The sequence below is a fragment of the Leuciscus leuciscus genome (genome assembly GCF_965113295.1).
Source record: "Leuciscus leuciscus genome assembly, chromosome: 21".
In the NCBI taxonomy this organism is placed as follows: domain Eukaryota; kingdom Metazoa; phylum Chordata; class Actinopteri; order Cypriniformes; family Leuciscidae; genus Leuciscus; species Leuciscus leuciscus.
In genome coordinates this window covers 16367705-16382522 of record NC_138745.1, presented here as the reverse complement: position 1 = coordinate 16382522, position 14818 = coordinate 16367705, and the positions used below count along the sequence as shown (strand labels likewise).

General features: G+C 39.6%; 1 protein-coding gene and 1 long non-coding RNA gene across 2 annotated transcripts in view; both read left to right on the top strand.

Moving 5' to 3' along the window:
• adprh (ADP-ribosylarginine hydrolase) overlaps positions 1–14818 on the top strand; it is a 504999-nt gene that overhangs the window by 383409 nt on the left and 106772 nt on the right. The window lies entirely within an intron of this gene.
• On the top strand, positions 4–1527 carry LOC309485900. Its single transcript, XR_014201321.1, has 4 exons — positions 4–328; positions 592–800; positions 899–984; positions 1257–1527. It is a non-coding gene; the product is annotated as an uncharacterized lncRNA (long non-coding RNA).

Genomic DNA, 14818 nt, shown 5'->3' with positions numbered 1-14818 from the left:
TTGCTATGGCACAATTTTAATTGAATCCCCCATTTATCTGTACAGGAGGAATAAAAGACCACTCAAATGAGAGTGATGAAGATAATTTCTTTGCCAGCAAGAGACTGGAAAAAACATGCAGGCAGAATTCAGGATCATTCAGAAGTTGTTGCAGCACCGCAAATACTGTCATCACCACCACTGACTATGGTAGACGCCCTCAGAACTCCATCCAGACACGCATATGGTATTACAAGTCCCAACACCTCTAGGAATAATTTAAGTCCATGTACCAGTGCAGTTGGAGATGGAGATGGAGACAGCACCTGTTGCAGTTCTTCATGTGTTTGTAAGTATACACAACTTCATCTTTTAATTCAACTAAAAAGTAAAGTGCAACTAAACAATTTTAACAAAACCAAAAAGAGTTCTGTTAAACTTAAAAGAACCCACTGTTAAGTTGTTTTATTTTAATCGTTTTTCTTTGGATGGTTGTAAAGTGGGTAAATATTTAAGATTTAACTGACTCTTTATCCTACCAAACACTATATGAAAAAAAAAAAACAAGCTTCAAGTTTATTTATGCTCATTCATTATTTTTGTATTTTGCAGCACTGCTGACTTAAGTTTTTAAAGCACAAGAGGTCATCAAGCAACAACTTGTCATGGTTCTTAAAAATCAGCAAAAACAGAACAGTGCTCAGTCGCAGAGTGATGAATGTCCAGACATCAGTTCATTCAACCTTCCTTTGTCAGATTTAACTGATCTGGAAAGGCTTGAAAATCAAATAAAGGATCAGCCAGAACAAATTAAGAAGTTGGTAAGTTCAAGCACTTGCATTTTTCACACAATTTGTCTTGTATGTATTATATTTTTGTGTATACTCTGTTATTGTTTTGTGTGTGTGTTTTTAAAAAGGTCATCTATTTTGGAATTCTTGGTGGGTTTTCCACTAAAGAAGCTGTGTGGTGTATCCTGGGAAAGCTTTTGTTGAACTTATGTCAGTAAGTTGATTTTATATATATATACTCCAGCACATAGAGGCTGCTATACTGTCTGTTGTGTAAGACTACTTTCATATGAATATGTTGAATATGTTTTTTGTTTTTTTCTTCTAAGGGTTTAAGTAACATTGTCTTTTCTGATCTGTAGTTAGAGGGGGGGAAAATCCATCATATGTAGGTTGCACTTGTTTGATAACAATCATGTTATTTTTATCAACACTGTGTTGCACGACAAAGTATAACTATCTATTTGACTTGTTTTCTATATACAGATGCAGTGAGGACAAATGTCCATACCAAGATGTCCACTGATAAAGAGGTGGGAAAATGTATAACAAGATTGCTACAACTTGCTCCTGATAGGGATGGAGGAAGGAAGGAAAGAGCTAAATCTAACAACGTGCTTTGAGCAGGCTTCAAGAAGGCTTTTAAGATGTTTCTTCATACTTGTGTGCTTTTTACACAGGCACTTTTTTTAATTAAAGTTTATTTAAAAACTTTAGGATAAGTGTTTTAGGATATTTCTTAACTTGTGCAATGTTATGTTTCTCATGTTCAAATTAAGTCCTTTAATGTGTTTCTTTACACCTGTGCAGTGTGCACTTTTTTTTTTTTTTTTTTGATGCAAGTTTATTTCTTTATACTACTGTAATTGCCTAAATGACTTGTGTTTTTAAGTTGTTTCTTGATGTGCAATTTTATAAATAAATATGTTCTTCATATTTTCTGGCCTTGGTTTATATCATTTGCAACAATTATGGGATAAATATTAAAATGTTAAGTTTGTTTGCATTTTATTCAAAAGTTAGTATACATATACGTTTTGGATTGACTTTATCATTTTCTTTCATATCAATACAAAACTGATTACATGGGTTATTCAAGAAGCATCAATAAAGGTAGTCATAATAACATGGGAAGATTGAATCGCGCCAGCTCCGGCGTGCAGTGCGCATTAGTGACGGCCCGATTCCGGGTTGATTGCGGCAGTGTCGGCAAGTTAACGGCCGCCGCATCTGGGCCGATTGATTCGGACCGGAATCGGCCAGTGAGTAAACAGGCATCCGGCACGAGTGCTGCAGAAGGAAGCGGGCCGACGGGTAAATCTCCGGCAGGTGAGAATCTAACCGGATCTGGCCCGAGCGTATTTTGCTATCTGGGACCAGTATGTTCACTGATTTTCTTTTCTTTCAGGGACCAGATGCTCCACTGAGTCCTGCTGACTTCAACATTCACATGAGTCTCTGTACATGAACATGGTAAAGTGAAAATCAAACACCTTGGAAATGAAAGGTATGTACAATGTTTTTAGGAATGGCACAAAGGTCTCTGTCTTTGGATCATTGTTTTCAATGTGCTCTTTTGTCATTTGTTGTGTATCTTTGGATTATGTTGTGTTGTAAATAAATCCAAACAATCTAAAAGCCATTATTTTTTAAATCTCCTCATTCTTTGTGCAAGGTTGCTCTGAATGACAGGGCCTGATCGCTCCTAATAGGGCAGTTAGGGGAGTGTCTTTGTCTTTCTCAGGTGTTGAAGGCTTACATATTCATGAGATGATCACGCCTCTTCGCATATGGCTTTCTCACACAAAACACGTCTTAGAAATTTTAAATCAATATATTGTCTTATCTGAATGAGCAGTCAGGGTGATTTTCACATAGTTTTGGAGCAAATATTCTAGGCTACGTGATACAATTTTCAAAAGTCTTGTGAAGAAATAATCAGTATGGGTTTCATGGCCTTATTTCAGTGACAATTTTTTTTGGTATTTTCACAAACCACGCATAAATGTCATTATCTCAAAACTACAAACTTTTACATACATGCTGCTGATATATTATTGTAGCAGAGTTTGTGCTAAATACAGTGTAATAAGACTTTAGCCATGACAATGTCACAAGTAACAGAAATAAGCACAAATGTCAGAGCATGTCAGAACACCTCCAGGGCCAGAAAACAGCTCAGACCTCAGAGGGTTAAGGGTTGTTTCTGAACTCCCTGAAATGGCTTGATTGTAGTCTTAAGTTTTCTCCCAGGAACGTACACATCACAATATTCCTCATTTAAATAAGTACTGCCCCAAGGCATACTCAAAATACTGGGGATGAGGCCTGGTTGAGTTGCATTAGGGTGTTTTCGCCATGTCTAAGGTAATGTTCTGACTGCAGGCAATTCAAATCAAATGTTCTTACTTTTAAAGCAGACTGTAAAATAAGATTTGTGTGTCTAGACATAACCAACCTATCTGCATGGGTGGCTTTGTTAATGCTGTAGGCGTCCCCACATATGTGTATATGAATGTATGTATGAATGAATCAATTAAAACAGCAAAAACAGCAAATTACATCTTCACTCTAATGAGCCAAATCAAATTAACAGATCACCTGAACGCCCTTTTTAAGGCAACTAAAATCCACAATTCCTCCTTGAAAGCGGCAGATCGTCCTGTAGTCTCCTCCGGCAGATGGCAGAATGGCGGAGCGACTCACTCCCACAATGACAACGAGGATTTAGAGTGCGGTCTGGTTTAGCGCTTCAACTCAGTCTCGTCCCTCGAATAAACTATTTAGGCTTTAACTCACTCTCTCTTTCAAGCATCAATTCTACTTTTCTCTTTCTCTCTCCCAGTGCTTTTCTGTCTCCAGTTCCTGAGTTACCGGCTTGCTCAAGCCTTGGACTATTCTGCTCAATTTACGATTGATGTACTTCTACGAGGGTGATCGGACTTCAGCCCATTACAGTTTCCTCGCTGCCAAGACCTGAACACCGACCTGCATCTCTACATCAGTCCATCCAGTCTTGATCTTGTCTCTGTCTACTTAAATTATCTTTCATTCGCAACTGAATCTTGTGTTGCATTCCCGTGACAGAAGGCTGATTAACTCCTATATCTCTAAGTGCTTCTATAAATTGTATTCTTTCATTGTCATAACCTTTACACTTTATTAAAACATGCTCGACTGTTTCAGGAAGATCACATCTGACACAACATCCAGATCCATATTTTTCAATCATATAGTGATTTGTTAAGAGCAGAGTGCCTAATTCTGAGGTGTGATATTACGCTGTCTTCCCTTCTATTCTCTAAACATCTCCTCTTGCTCCTAACTATTTTCTGAATACTATATACTGTAGATGTTGTGCTTTATTTTCACTGTCCCATTTTCTTTGCCACATATCCTTTACAGCTCCTGTAATTAGCCCTTGTATTTCCAATTTACTCATCTGAACATTCAACTATATGAGTGTTTTAGTGCTTGTTTTGCTGTTTGGTCAACCACTTAATTTCCTTCTACCCTTAGATGAACTGAATTACTGATACATATTTCTGATCTAAATATTTATGTATAGTATCTTTAGGTTCTTGTCTGTTTTTATAATTTATACTCACTAGAAGTGGAAAGTCACCAACAGGCATTGGGAATAGCCATGGAGGTGTTTCTGGCAATACTACAGTAGGTCAAACAGCACAGTTACTTATTCCAATTTGATGAGCCTCTTTATTTGCTTTCCATCCAAAGCTATTCAGATGTATATACTCATGTTCCCAGCAATTTTCTAATACTCTTCTAACTGGATGTAAGCATTGAATAGATGCACTTTAATGGACTTCCAAAGTCATCCAGCCATTCTCAATCTTGGAAGAGCCAGGAATTTTTTTTTTATATAACTCCGATTGTATTCGTCTGAAAAAAAGAATGTCATATACACCTAGGATGACTTCAGGGTGAGTAAATCATGGGCTAATATTCATTTTTGGGTAAACTATCCCTTTAAGTTTCTCTACTTAATATTTCGCATGGATTATAAAAATGAATTACCCTTATACTCTGTGATTCAGCCCATACTTCAACTACCAGTGATTCATACTCATTATTTATCTGCACTGTTCTAAACCCTATTCCTTGTCGTACAAAGGTAGCAACTCCACCACCATTCCCAACACTCCTATTTCTTCGTACTGCTGTATATCCTTGTATTACATTCAAAATTGTCAACAAATTTCTTAAACTCCTGCCCATTAGTAATTAGAATTCTTGCATTCCACTGTCATATTGTAAAAACCATTACAATCCACCACATGCTGTCTGAGAGTTTGTATTCTGCATCTTAATTTTCTTGTATATTTGTTCCACAGTCACTTCTTATACCCCCAGATGCGTTTCTACGGCCAAAATCTTTATTATTTATGTAGCGACAATGCCTCTAGTTTAGGGAATTTATTAGCTCAAATGAGAGGTAATATTCATAAGATATGAATATGCATATGCCGTTTACACAAATTAAATTATTCCAAAGAGGGAATAGGTCAGACCTCAACGTATATCAATAATTACCACGATTACTCGTAGTATTTATTGATATAAGTAGATAGAATTATATTTTAAATAGGGGAAATTTAGGTAGAGGTTAATTCTCATTTATCATACAAACCATCCGTCCGGCAGATCGGATGCACGATTTCTGAACAGAAACCTATTGTCTCCAACACGACAAATAATTTTCCTGTGGCCACAAAGGAATGATTATTTTCGTGTCTTAGACAACTTAGATTGTTTAATAATAAAATAAAGGGTAGAGCTTGTAGGCAATCACACTTTCAGGGATTTCAGTAATGGAACAACATGAGACAGATTCAATTCACAAAGATTATAGGATTTTAATCAAACAACTAAGATTACATGTACTATTTAAATCACGCAGGAGTAAATATGCATAGCAAACAAACAATATAAACGATCGCAAATAAGAAATAAAATAAAGTAAAATATTATGAGAGGGGAAGAGAAAATGAGAGAGGGAAAAGGAGAGAGAGAAAAGGAGAGAGTTTTGGGGTGTGTGTAAGATGGTAGCGTTTAAGGGGATGTGTGTGGGTTTTAGAGCACGTGCGTGTGTTTTCTAGGAACACGTGCGTGAATGTGTGTGCGTGTGGGTTTGAGAGCACGTGCGTGTGTTTGTGTGGGTGTAAGTGTGTGTGTGAGGATAAGTGTGTGCGTAAAGAATGAGTGAGAGAATTTAGAGAAAGGCAAAGACAGTTTACAACATTCCTTCACACCGAGACCCCAACAGTTTCTAGCAATTATCAGACAACTTAAACAGCATTTCTTTCGGATTGCGAATTTAAGAATGTAATCGTGTACGTTACTTGTTCTTGCTTATTTGGCCCTCGTTTTGTGAGCCGGTTGTGTACAAAAGGAGCCTGGAACACGTGGTCTGATGCGTCGTCAAGGCGGAGGTCGTTGCGATGGTAACTCAGAGCGTTCAACTTAGCCAAAGATGATTTAGCCTTAAGTTGGTTTCGTTGGTTGGTAAGAAATTATCAAACTGAGACAAACTATCAAGAAAAGAAAGTCTTAGAATAAAAACGAAATAAAAAGCAAACGAAGGTTTCTTGGAAGAAGGAAGGAGGCGGGTCTCTCTCTCTCTGGCGAACTGCTACGAGGAACGAGAGATCTGGCGCCGTGTTTTGAAGGCGCTGAAGTCACGCCTTCTCACGTGCGTGACCCAATCGTCTGGAAGGACGATTGTGGCCACCTCCTTACGTTTTGCAAAGGTGCACGCCTCTTCTGACTCTGTACTGACGGAATAAACTCGTTCATGAACACTTATGAAACTGGTATTAATGAAAGAATGCATCCTCTGATATTTTGTGTTAAAGATTCAGCACCGTTGGGTTCTTTGGAACAAAACAATACCGCGAATGATAATTCTGTGAGCCAATAACACAAAGATACATGATTTCTCGTGATTACACGCACATCAAATTGGTTACATACAAATACAGCTTATATAGATAGTATTTTGGGTATGGAGACTATGGAACACCTCAAGAAATACATTTTAAACATTTAGAAAGATAATTTTGAGCACACGTGGTCGGGAAATAGATGCAGTCCTCGAGTATGCATGCATATGTTTGTGTAGAGTCATGAAGTCACTGAAAGTTCAAACTGCGCTGTGAACTTTTGGTCACTCTGAGTCAGGGGGGGGTTCGTATGTGTGTGCGTACATACTCTCGAGCTGATGAGGTTAACAGTGGGCACATGTTTTTACATCTGGTAAGACACTGTTTTATTGTTTCGAAGTGTTAATCAGTGTCAAGAAATCCGGGGGGGGGTTTCGGGATCTTGTGAAACGTCCCGTTAAAGCATTTCCAGTCCGACTGGTGTTTTGCTGATCACATATCTTAGCCGAACCAGTCGAACAGAAGGTTGTGTGTTTACTCAGAAAATAGATTAGGGTCCTTTAAACCAGGGGTCAATGATTTATGCACGTCCTGGCGTCGGAGATTTAAGACAAGAGAGGTGTCTGTAAATGAGGATTCCAGTAAGTTGATTAGGTCCCAGACTAGAGGGGGGGGTTTGATCACGGGGTAATCTCAGTAATTTAATCAACACGCAAGCCGGGTGACCTGCCTTTCGCTACAGTCCCCCCTTGGTGAGTTGGCAGGGCGTGGATGGGCCTGGTCGAGTCACCACGGTAACAATGGTCAGATGGCAGGTGCATGGATGGGAGGAGGTTGCGAAGGGGTTGCTAAGACCGAGGGTTTAATTCGATGAGGTCGTCAGCATTCTCTGGTGGGGCATCGTCCTTCCGAGGGTTTCTCCGGAAGCCTACGGAGACTGCATCGGTGAGCTTGGTTGTGGAGGTTCGGATTGCGTTGATTCTTCGGTACAGGACGTAGGCCATGCCCAAGGTGAGGGCATGTCCGAGGATGATGGAAATGCACAGTGCAGTGTCAGCTGCGGTCCAAGCTTGGGCAACAGGTGAAGTGTTCAGGATGGGTAGTCGAGATAAGGCCTGAAGGGCTGAGTCCAGTGGGGCTATATCGATGACTTGTGACCCCCCTTTTTCAATCCAATCTTCCAGTTCTGGATCTAGCGTGAAATTGCGGCCCCTAAAGAAAGATGGGATCTCTAGCTCGGCTTGGTACTCTTCGCTTGGGAGGTGGTACAAGGCCAGGTCATCTAGGTGGAGGATGGCTCCTCATGGGACTTGGATCCACATGCTTTGGTTAAGCAGATTGACACGTGTAGCAGTGTCGTGTTGGTCATAAGTCAGTATCGCCGACCTCACTGGAGTGTTCACGAGCCATCGGTTTCCTACAATTTCGGCTTGGGTCTCGGTGACTTGGTTGCGGGGTTTAGCATCAGCCGGGCAACGTGCGTCGTTGGCTAGTTGTTGTAGGCCGCAGATTCCATCTGTATTATCTCTGAGGAAAGGTTTGCTTGGACAGAGATAGTGAATGTCTTTTGTGAGGGTGCACATGTGCAGGTTAGGGGCGAGGTATAGCTGGGGGTCGCTGTCGTGGTAAGCTACAACCTCGGGAGTTCGTACCTTGAACTGGGTGTTACTCTGCCAGAATCCAATGTTGACAACGTCTTTGAGTCGGTAGATTCGGCTTGATTCTATAATGGGCAAGTTGAGGAGGAAGACCATTTCCCTCTGTGCGGGGTCAACGTACAGTGGAATGGCGCTGCCCAAAGAGTAGGCAAGATGGGTTTGTATCGGATCAGTGGGTGTGGTGGTGGCGGAAGCCAGCACGGTTTGTACAAGGCTCAGGGGGATCAGATATGGCGGGATCCTCCCCATACAGATGGTGGACAACCAGAATGCCTATTACCGCCGCGCCAGCTGCCGAGCCGCATTTCAAAGTCGTTCCCGAAATGACCGCCAGGTGGCGCAAAGGGACATTGTGCAAAACAGCAGCAATTGCCGTATTTTAAAATGTAAGTGGGTTAAATATAAAACCCTAAGCCTAATAGGCATATTTTTCATATATATAAATAGGCCTATTAGGCTACAACAGAATAGAACCAAAGATAGAATAAATTTTAGAACTGAAAAAATAGAATCAAAAGTTAAAAATAGAGACAATATTAGGAGCAATGACGCTGAATATTTTTACTATTCTATTGAGGAATTGAAGAGCTCTCGTGAGCGATACAATTGCATAGTAATTTATAGTGATTTCAAAAGCAGTCCTTAAAAAAAAAAACATGGAGTAGTGTGGCATAATTTTTGAGAGATTACGCGGAACGCGTTTTAGTTAAGATCCTGGTTTCAATGCCCTTATATAGGCTAGGCTACTGCTTAAAAAAATGTCACAACGCGTTTTGAGATTGTTTTGAATTAAAAATTGAAGTTTAAAATGTAGTGTTTTGGCACACCAGGTCGAGTGGCGTTACGCATTGTTCAAAAATCAGGTTTTATTCTGGCATGTTGAATTGGCGTTAGAATTTTTTTTTTGATTTATTAGATTTAGATTTTAGATTTCGTCAGATTTATTTTTCTCATAACAGCTAAAATAACTTAATATATGCCTTGTCTTAATATGACCTACTTAATATAGGCAATAGGCATATAATAGCCTATATAAAAAATTAGCAAAACTTGGCCACTAAATATTTAATTTTCAATTATTTTAATTATCACAATTAAAGTTTTAATTGTATTAAATTGAACAAGCGCAACAATCAGCATTTAATCAAATATTCTAAAAGATGTATTATTAATAATAATGTTATTTCAACATAATATTTCGTTTTTTCGACATAATATGTGTGTGCAACAAGCAATATGTGTATTTGTAAATCCGGTGATGCGTGCATTGATTTTTATCAATAAACTAGTGTTTTCTGACAGTGTCGACTGCAAAGATTAAGTTGACGATCGCCATATTTGTAGTGAACGCACCTAGAGAGAAATGCACATACAGACATAATCAGAGAGTAGCCTTTTTCTTTTCGTTTTGAATTATTTCGTTTGAAGACATTTCAAGCTTTGTGTATTTGATGTATTTATCATGTCTGTGTGAGGCATACGCTGAGTTTCGTTAAGTTAGGAGGATGAGATGTGCTCCAGCTGACGTGCAATGCAAGTGACCGCGCGGGCGCCTCCATGATTGGTGTCTGTTATATTTGCTTCTCTTACTTATTAAACCCAGGCACTTGGTTGATGAAAAATTTATTAAAATTAAGATACAATTTAAAGAAAACGAAATTCACTTTAAAGAAAGGTTTTCTACTAAACAAAACTTAATGAAGTGGTCAAAATCATGTCTGACCCACTCCATATCCATCTCTCGATATAACGCATCCTATCTTACTCGTGCTGTTCACTTTTCATATTCAACATAGATGGAAAAAAATAACATTATAATATTTTAACAAATATGATACTAAATGAGATTATTTTATGGCTACAACAGTATAGTAGGCCTATAGACTCTATTTGTACAAATTGCTGCACATTCATTTAATTAAATGAAACCTTGTAACGAATTCATACTGTAGGGTAGACTGTGTACAGTTGAGACACCTCAAATAACTTGCGTTCGCAGCAAGCACAAGTTGTGATTTTTGCTGTGCACTTGCATATTAGTGTCAGCTGGGAAGGAAATATAGAGACCAGACCTCTTGGAACTTTAATTGAATACATAGCGTTGGTAAAGCATACTGAAATTACATCCCTACAAATGTATTAGGTCCTACTGAAAATAAATGTATCGAATTTAAGCAAAGTAGCCTAAATGTTAAGACTGTAAGCCCTTTGCTTTTTTCGTAGCCTATAAAGGACTCTTATAGCCGACTTTGTGTTAATTTAATCTGTAGAGGATTTTTTTAACTCAAACATTAACACTGAAATAAATGAAACTAAAGTATTGTAAATTTTTTGGCACACCACGACGAGTGGTGCTATGCATTGTTCTAAAGCCAGGTTTTATTCTAGCATGTTGAATTAGTGTTCGACAAACGCGGCGGCGCGTTCTTTTGAATGAAGAGCGCTTCTCGCTCGTGTGAGCGAACACACACTGGAACGTTAGGCCATGTCGCAACGAGTGAATCGTGGCGGAGTGGTTGAACTTACGTTACGATAATTTAGATGACACGGGTTCGAATCCCGTATTAACTTAGACTACTCATATTTTTATATTAGCCTATTAATGCATTTTATAGTCTATTGTTGATGCAGAGAGATTTGTCTATAGTTCTAAAACATAGTTTTTTGCTTATAGCCTATTTACAAAATAAAATCACCATGCATTTCCATTTTACACCAAGGAACAAATATTATACAATGACTTTACTTCTGTAGCCTATAATAATTCCAATCGTAATTTCAAAAGCAGTTCTGTTAAAAAAAAAAATATATATATATATATATATATATATATATATATATATATATGACGTTTAAACGACAAACAATAAAATCAGAACCAGTATTCTGTTGCGTTCATGGTTCCAGTGGCAGTAATGCATCCACGGCTTTTCAAAATGTCACAAAGCGTTTTGAGATTGTTTTGAATGAAATAATGAAGTTTATAATTAAGTGTTTTGGCACACCACGACGAGTGGCAAACTCTTTGTTTTGTTTTGCAAACTCAGCTAGCCTGTGGGGGGTTTGGAGAAGGCAATAGTTGCTTTATAGTGGGGGTGCAGGACTGAGGTGTTAATGTTCCATCTTTCATATGGAGAGTGTCGGAGCCAGCCTGATGAGCAGGCAAAGGCAAAATTCTTTTAAGGATTAATCTCAAAATCTCCAAAAGTCCATATGTAGGCCCTATATCTTATTCAATTATAAATATTGTAGTTTTATTGATTGTATTTAAAGTGTATTTTATTGATTGTATTTTCCACACACAATTTCAATTTAGCAGATACAGAGCTCTTTAATTCGCGACCCACCTCGTTTTATTGTAAGGTGAATTCAGCAAGGCATGTTGTATCTTTGAAGGAACAAAAGCTATTTGTTACAGTTTTTTCTTCGTGATTTGTGTGGATGACACACAGCGACATATACAGTATTATCAGCTGTATGGTTTTTTACGCTGAAATGCTTAATTTCGAGAAAGACCCGCGCGCGCAGTGAGGGAGACCAAACTTACTAAAAAAATATCCAGCACGAGAGAGGCAAAGAAAAACGCCTGTTCTTAATTTATGTTGCTTTGAACTTTTTTCGTTTTGTACCGTTTTAATTTTTTTATTTAGCTGCAATTTCTTTGACAATAGAAATTTAAAATGTTGCAAGAATAAGATTCTGTGTTTCTTATTTTGCATCACAAAGGGAATAAACTATCGATGCAACCCTGTTTAAATAAATAAACTGTCCCGACACTTTATTCATACCTTGAAATGTGCGATGGGTTTTCAAACTTAATTAATTTTCTTTTACATTTTCATTGTTTATTTTTTAATTGAAAGCAATACTGTATTGAAAGTATTTTTCTGATTTGTTCGATCTGTTTTGAAAAATGTCTTCCGTTGCTATGGCCGGGTATCACTGTCAGTCATCTCAATCTCGTGAATGATTCACACACACACAAAAAAATAATTTAGCAGATTTATATTTTTACATATTCAATCAGTCTCATTTTTGTTCAAATAATTAAATATATATATATATATATATATATATATATATATATTATAAACAGATAGGAAACTTACCTTTTAAAATGCCGCAGTTGCTGCTGTTTTGCCCTGTCACTTGCGCCACCTGGTATAGCCTATAGTCATTTCGCGAACGACTTTGAAATTCGACTGGTTTATTTTTGCTGCGGCAGTAATAGGCATTGTGGTTGATTATTTATTAAAGAATTCAATTGATAATCATAACAACAAGTAAGCCTATTTAATTCTGAATATAACAAAGAATGCTTAAACCGACTAACATCGGTTAGTAACTGCAAGTCCTGAAAATGTTTTAATTTTACGGTAAATTATTTTAATTTATTTCACTGTTATGTTTCAGTTAATAAATCTTCAAACACATTAAAATAACACGAAGTAAATGACAAGTAACCTATTGACATAGCCTTTCTAAATTATAGAAAAACTGGGCACACAATGTTAACGTGTGTCTACTTTTTTAAAATTTAATAAATTTGAATTCGTTTAACCACAATATTTATCTTGAATTTATCTGTGACCTCAGCTCAGATTACTGCCGCGGCAGATTACGTCATAAAGAGAATAAACGGACACTTTTCAAAGTCTGTGATTACAGCGCCACTCAGCGGTCGAGTCGCACGTACACTTTCTGTGTGTGGGTTCGGCAATTTGTGATAAGCAGTCCAGGCTGCTCTCTCAACACAATTCCCGAGGCTGGCGCTGGTGAGATGACATCGGGTGGTGGCTGGCCTCTGGTCGACTGAAAGCACATGATGGCAATCCACAGCAGCATCCTGTTACAGGCAAGAGAGAGGTGTGGATGAGAAGGGGAAAGAAAGAAGGCACAGATCAGCAAGGGTTGTCCCGGGTTGGATGGGACAGTCTTCTTTTCCTGTAGGGACGGCGGTTGAGTTTAGCTCGTTGTGGGCATCTCCTGTCTGTCCCTGCTAGTGGCCACATGTCTCTTGATCTGATTGCGGTGGACCCATTTGAGAACTGGTTATCTTGGTCCCCGTTTAAGCTGGATTTGGTATGCTACGGGGGAGAGTTTGTTCACAATTTCATGAGGTCCAGTCCAGTGGGGCAGAAACTTTTTTGACAGCTGCTTGGGTGGCAAGGCGAAACTGTAATACAGGACTTTGTCGCCCACGCTGAGTTCTTGGTGTGATGCCTTTCGATCGTAATATGCTTTTTGGCCGTCAGCGCTGGTTTTCAGGTGTTGCTGGGCGAAAGCGAAAGTTGTTTTCGAATGTTTATGGAGCTCATCCAGATATTGTGAAGTGGTATAGGCGGTGACGAGGTTGTGGTCTCCTGGTTGGTACAACAGGTGTAATGGCAGGGTCATCTGCCGCCCAGTCATGAGTTCAAACGGGGGTACCCGTGTTGATTCCTGTGAGGTGGCTCGGATGGCCATCAGCACCAGGGGAAGTTTCACATCCCAGTCTTTCTGATTAGCCGTCACATACTTTCTCAACATGGCGACCACCGTTCTGTTAGATCTTTCTACCTGTCCAGATGAGATCGGATGGTGACTGATGTGAAGTTTAGCTTGTACCCCTAGAACTCTCCAGATCTTTTGCATGATCTCCGCGGTGAAATGGGTACCTCGGTCTGAGTTGACTCTTAGTGGCAACCCGAATCGGGAGAAGATGTGGTTCATCAGGAGATATGCCGTTGTTTGGGCGGTGTCGTTAGGTGCTGGCAAACACTCTACCCACTTGGTAAATTGGCACACCACCGTGAGAAAGTACTTATGGCCTCTTGTTGATTTGGGCAGAGGTCCTACCCAATCAATTTGAAGGTCTGACCAGGGGAACGTGATTCCTCTGCGTTGCAATGGGGCTCTGTGATTTAGGTTTGTTGGCTGGAACTGACAGCAGACCAGGCATTCTCTCACATACTCTGCCACATCCTGTTGCATACATGGCCAGTATGCCACTTGCCTAAGTGTCTCATACGTGGCTCTGGTACCGTGGTGTCCAGCATATACTGCGTTGTGGGCGTGCATTAACATCGCCCCCCTCTGGCATCGTGGCACAACGAGCTTAGGCGAAGTGGTGTCATCGGTGACAAACCATAGAATGTCGTCCCGCACACGCAGCATGTGTCTGCAGTTGTGTAACTGTCTGAGATCTGAGTCATCAGTGATGTCCGAAGGTGTGATCGGGTTGGATTGTCTTTATGGCTGTGTCTGAGGCTTGCATATCCGCAATGTCGTTGTTGGAAATTTGCGGGGTTAGCGATAGCAGCTGTAAAGCTGGTGTCGTAGCAGGTAAGGGTCGCTTGCTGCGGGTTAGCACTGCAACATCGGGGGTGGGTGAGGGTTTTGGGGAAGACCACGGTTCACCGTGTAGGGCGCCCGCTTTTGCGAGGGCGTCAGTGCGGTCATTGAAGTCTTTGTCTTGGCCTGGGAGTTTGGAGTGTCCTTTTACCTT